The sequence below is a fragment of the Marmota marmota genome, unplaced genomic scaffold (assembly GCF_001458135.2).
Source record: "Marmota marmota marmota unplaced genomic scaffold, marMar, whole genome shotgun sequence".
NCBI classification, from domain to species: domain Eukaryota; kingdom Metazoa; phylum Chordata; class Mammalia; order Rodentia; family Sciuridae; genus Marmota; species Marmota marmota.
In genome coordinates, this window is record NW_026000037.1 from 49485189 (window position 1) to 49490813 (window position 5625).

General features: G+C 35.6%; 1 non-coding gene across 1 annotated transcript; it reads right to left on the bottom strand.

Moving 5' to 3' along the window:
* Nucleotides 1–4346: 4346 nt before the first annotated feature.
* Nucleotides 4347–4453, bottom strand: LOC125619511. Its single transcript, XR_007351060.1, has one exon. It is a non-coding gene; the product is annotated as a small nucleolar RNA U13 (small nucleolar RNA).
* Between the last annotated feature and the right edge of the window lie 1172 nt (nucleotides 4454–5625).

A 5625-nucleotide genomic window follows, 5' to 3' on the forward strand; every position in this document is an offset into this window, starting at 1 on the left:
GTTGATTACTATTTAGAAAAAGAAATGAGAAAGCTCTCTGTTTTTCAATATGGAAAGACTTCAAGATATGTTTTTGTTGGAAAAAGAAGGTGCCGGCTGGTTGTACAGAGGAGGCTATCTTTTGTGCTAGAAAAGGGAGGAGTCCAAACATATGTTTATCTACTCATAATTACATTAAAAATTAGAAGAATATACAAGAAACTGATGAAAGTGCTTACCTGTAGCATGCACTGAGGGACAGTGAGTGGACAGGAACAGGATGCAAAGAATACTTCTCTCTCTCTCTCTCTCTCTCTCTCTCTCTCTCTATATATATATATATATATATATATATATATATATATATCTTATATTATTGGACAGTTTTGATCATTTAATTGAAATACCTGTTCAATAAAATTGCAGTTTGAAAAGCAACAAAACAACCACTTTGAAAAAGAGGTTAAACTGAATGTACAACTACCCTTTGATCTAGCAATTCCACTTCTAGTTACTTCACCCAAGAGAAATAAATATATGTGTCTCCCCAAACTTGTATAACATGTTCAAAGAAGCTTTATTACAACATTTGAAAACTGGAAGCAACTGAACTCTCCATTAGCAAGAGAAAGAATAAGCAAACAGTGCTAAGGAATTTATCCCATGGAACACGACTTAAAGACAACAGAAATGAACTAGCAGCAGATACAGGCAACAAAGTGGACAAATCACACAGACATCATGCTGCATGAAAGAAGCTAGACACACAAAGCAACTACTACATGCTCGGTGCATCATATACAGAGGTTCAAGAACAGGCAAAATTAAGGTTAAAAAAAAAATCAGAGCTCTGGTTGCTTCTTGGAAGAGGATAGGAGAGGATTGCCTGAGAGGGAACTTTCTGGCAAGATGGAAATATTCTATATTGTGATAAGGATATGTGCTGCCAGATTTATCCAATTGTCAAAATAGCAAAGCTAAGATTTGTGATTTCAATTTGTGTAAATTTTACCTAAAAGAAAAAAAAGGAATAGTTTTAAAAGAGGAGTATAAAGTGTGATTATAGAAGGATAGAAAATACAGAATACTGATAATTGTTGAGGTTGACTGATGGGTAAACAGGGTTTATTATCTGGTTCTGCTTTCTTTAGGTATGTTTGAAACTTTCTATACTAAAAAGTTAAAATAAAATGAACTACAATAAAATGATTATGGGGATAGAGGAGTGGCACCAATGAATCAGTTATCATTTTTTAAGCTAAAAAGTCTGACCTTTCAGTTAATAAATAGAAGGTAGGCAAAGTCAGTCCAGTTCAGAGACATGTGGTGGCAACAGAGCTGGCAAGTAAACTGGAAGCACAGCACAGGACCTAGGTCATGGGGAAAGTGGAAGAGTGAGCCACCATTCAGAGGTAATGAAACTCAGGCTGCAGCTTCCTTCTCTGTATTACACAAAGCTCATCTCTGCTACACCTCTGCTCTATATGAGAAATCCACAGAAGGGATCAAACTTTCCTCAAGAGTCTGCAGTCCAGTTTTTATTCTTGGAGGTAACTGCAATATGCAGTGCTCTTTTTAGGTTAGAACACTCTTCTGTATAACAAGGGTTTTCTGAAAATAGGTGTAAACCTTCAAAAGATTAAAAAAAAGATCACAGAAAAAAATTATATACAGCATTTGAGGGAAATGTTTGCCTCAATTGAGGTTTATTTTAATTTTAGCTTTGAAGATAAAAAGCTCTGAGTTCACTTAATAATGTCTTTTGAAAATTCAAAACTGAGTCCATAGAATATAATCATCAGATGCCCTCCTTCACATCTCTGCGATGACTTGATGGGCTCAAGTATTCAGGGGCAATAAAGGAAGAATTTCCAGGGGAAGCCAGAGGATGTGAGAAATACCCTTCCAGTGAGATATTTAAGAGTTGGTCCATGACCCATCCATCTGGAATGATTGGAGGAAGCCTGCTGGGGGAGGGGAGGTTTGTCAGAGGATCAGTGGACAGTCTTCCTGCCCTGAGGCTCTGAGACCCTGTCGACAGCTGAGCTCGATTTCGAGTCTGTGCAAGAGATAGTGCAGCATCGTGGCTTTGCATTCGTTGATTTTTATCTTTTGCAAGATCTCTGGCATAATGAGATGTTTAAAATTGTTCTAAGTTTCAGTTGTTATTTTTATTCCTAAAGGGAACAAGAAGGAGAAAGAAAACAAAATCACATTTGTACAAAAGAATCTTATGTCATAATTTATAAGCAGAATATATATTTATATGTATAAATACATATATATCATTGAATACATGTGTTATGCTACTATTTTTCGCATATTGTAGCTATAAAAAACAAACCATATGTCATTACATTTATCCAACCTCTTGCTCATCTGGAAAGACTTTTTTCAAGATTCTAAGAGTCTTTAATGTGAACCAATTAAAACATTGCAATTTTCAAAGTCGTGTGTATAAGGAAGTTACTTCAACCATTAGAAAATTTAAAATTTGAAATCTGGATACAAAAAAACAATGCAGAAAATGCAAAATGGAGTTATGGACACTTTTTTCTATTCACTGGGCCTTGGAATCAGACTTGCCCCCTGCCTGACACTTGTTCAGTGTAGGCAACTCTTATCAGATGTATTGCAAGAGATGACCACTTTTCTGGTGATATTGAAATGATATAATCATAGAAGATAATTCATACAGTCTTCTAGGCTATTATTATTTTTTCAGAGCTTTATTTATTATACTTTATTGTTTGGCTATTTTTTCTTCAACCCTACAGCATATTTCCTATATTTTAATTTTGTAATAAATTTGCAGAAAAATTTATTTCTATAGTCAGGGTCATTTCTGGAGGCCAGAAGTCTTCCATACTGTGTTCCAATACCTACTCTTTCTTGCTGAAAAGCAAGTTGCTTCCCTGTTTCCATATTGCCAGAGGACATAAAGCCTAAATTTTCATTCCCATTTTAATAAAATCCTTTGTCTTCATGGAGTGCAATGGATTGATTAACAATAAGATCTTTCCAAGGCTGAGGATGACAGCCTCTCTTTTTTCTTCTTCATGTATCTGGTCCACAATTACCAGCATCTTTTTCCACAGGTCTGATCATCCAAACTGTAAAAACCAAGGACCATGGCCCATGACTTCCCCTTCCTCACAACTATTAGGCATAATGAATAGGATAACGAACTTAGTCAAATGAATATCTTAAAATTTGATTTGATTTATTAAGCATCAGTTTTCATCTAATGTTTTTATGCAAACTGGTTCTAAATAAATGCATTATTTAGGATAGTTGACATTGATGCAAACAATTAAATGAAAATTATAGATTCAGAGCTACATTTGATTAAATACCTTGGTTAAAAGTACAATTGTCACCCATTCCAGCAGTTACATACAACACCAACCTGCAGATTAGATTATATTTTTCATTTCCAACTGAATTCATATATAGAATTGCAGGCCACAGATTATTAAAATAATAATAATAATTTGAATTGAATTAAAATATTTCTATTCTTTTTAAAAAATATTTATTTTTTAGTTATAGGTGGACACAATATCTTTATTTTATTTTTATGTGGTGCTGAGGATTGAACCCAGTGTGTCTCATGCATGGTAGGTGAGCACACTACCTCTGAGCCACAACCCCAGCCCCAATATTTCTATGCTTTGAGACCATTTTTTTTTTACAATTTGGGGACAAAGACCAAGCCTCCTAAGAATAGAAATAACTACCATTTACTCCAAGCAAAATCCCCCAAGTCCTCAGAATCTGCTCTGACTGCTGTCTAAAATCCATTCATTGCTGCTGGTTAGCTAAGATGGGGAGACATCTAAATACAAAACAACTGGCAATTGGGCTATTTTTGTAGTTTAGTTTTTTTTTAAGTGTATGATTCAGTAGTTTTTAGTGTATTCAAGAATGTTGTGTAACTATCTAAATCTGGAATTTTTTTCATCACCCCCAAAAGAAGCCCATACCCACTTAACTGTCACTCTCCCTTGTCCCGTTTCCAAGCTCTTGACAACCACCAATCTATGTTCTCTCTTTTTATATATATTTGCTTATTCTGCACATCTTATATAAATAGGACCACTCAATATGTGACCTTTGGTTTATTTATTTATTTTTCAGTACTAGAGATTGAATCCAGGGCCTTGCACATGCTAACTAGTCATGCTGCCACTGGCTCTATGCCATACATTTGCTTATTCATTTATTTTTTTTGAGACAGAGTCTCAGTAAGTTTTCTCACTGACCTTGAACTTGGGACCCTTCTGCCTCCTTGCTTCCAGAGTAGCTGGGCTTGTAGGAGTGTACCACGGCTCTCAGGCATTTAGTTATGGGGTCCTCTAAGTTAATGTCAGACAGATAAGGTGCCAATATTGAAACACCGTTCTGAGGGAAGCAGTTCTCAACACAGTGGCATGGAACATGTAATCATCATCCTTATGAAGTAAAAATGGATACTCCTTTCATTTTTTTAAAAAATGTTTTTAGTTGTTGATAGACCTTTATTTTTATTTATTTATATGCGGTGCTGAAAATCGAACCCAGTGCCTCACACATACCAGGCAAGTGTGCTAACGCTAAGCCACAGCCCCAGTCTTCTCCTTTCACTTTTTGATGTCTTTATTTAGTATAATATTTTCAAGTTTCATTCACATTGCAGGGAGAATCAGTACTTCATTCCTTTTTATGGCTTAATACTATTTCTATAATATAGTAATATGTCTATATCATATTCTTTTATACCCATTAATCAGTTGATGGACATTTAGATTGTTTCTACTTTTTGCTTATGATGAATAATGCTGCTATAAACACTTATGAACAAGTTTTTGTCTTCATTATTTTTTATTTTTATTTTTTTGTACCGGGGATTACCACAGGGGTTTAACCAGTGAGCCACATCCCCAGCCCTTTTTTTTTTATGTTTCATTTAGAGACAAGGTCTCACTGAGTTGTGTAGGTCCTTGCTAAGTTGCTGAGGCTGGCTTTGAACTCGTGATCCTTCTGCCTCAGCCTCCCAAGCCACTGGGATTATAGGTGTGCCAGTACATACATAGGATCAGAATTGCTAGGTTATGGGATAACTCTCTGAAAAAATTGCCAGCTCCTTTCCAAAGTGACAGTGGAAATTTTGCTTTTTAAAGAATCAGAACCATGAATTTTGGATAAGTCACATGATTGACTTTTCATTCTTTTTAATGCCTGCAGATTTCACAGAGAACATTAAAAGTATAGGATTGAGAACCCTGTGGCAGGGTAGGACATGGCAAGAATGAGCTGATGTGAAGGCAGAATTGGAGCCATAATGAGGAGACTGGATAAGGCTGGGTGTCTGAGAAAGTCTTTTTGGAAGACTCTGTTGAGACAATTGAGCAAGAAGCTGGAAGACTAGAATGCAGGGGTAAGAGAAGGGAGTATATGGCGTTTGAGAGGTTTAAGCATTCTGAGTGTGTGCACGGATGTAAGATAGGAATTTGATGTAAGATAGGAATTCTATGGGTTTCTCCTCTGCCTTTTATAGAGTTATGGCAGTGTCAGTAGAAACTGGTTAAAGTAAGCATACTTAAATGTTATGTTTTTTCTTTAATTGAGAATGAAAATATTCTTATTGGCAATAAGAATAGATCA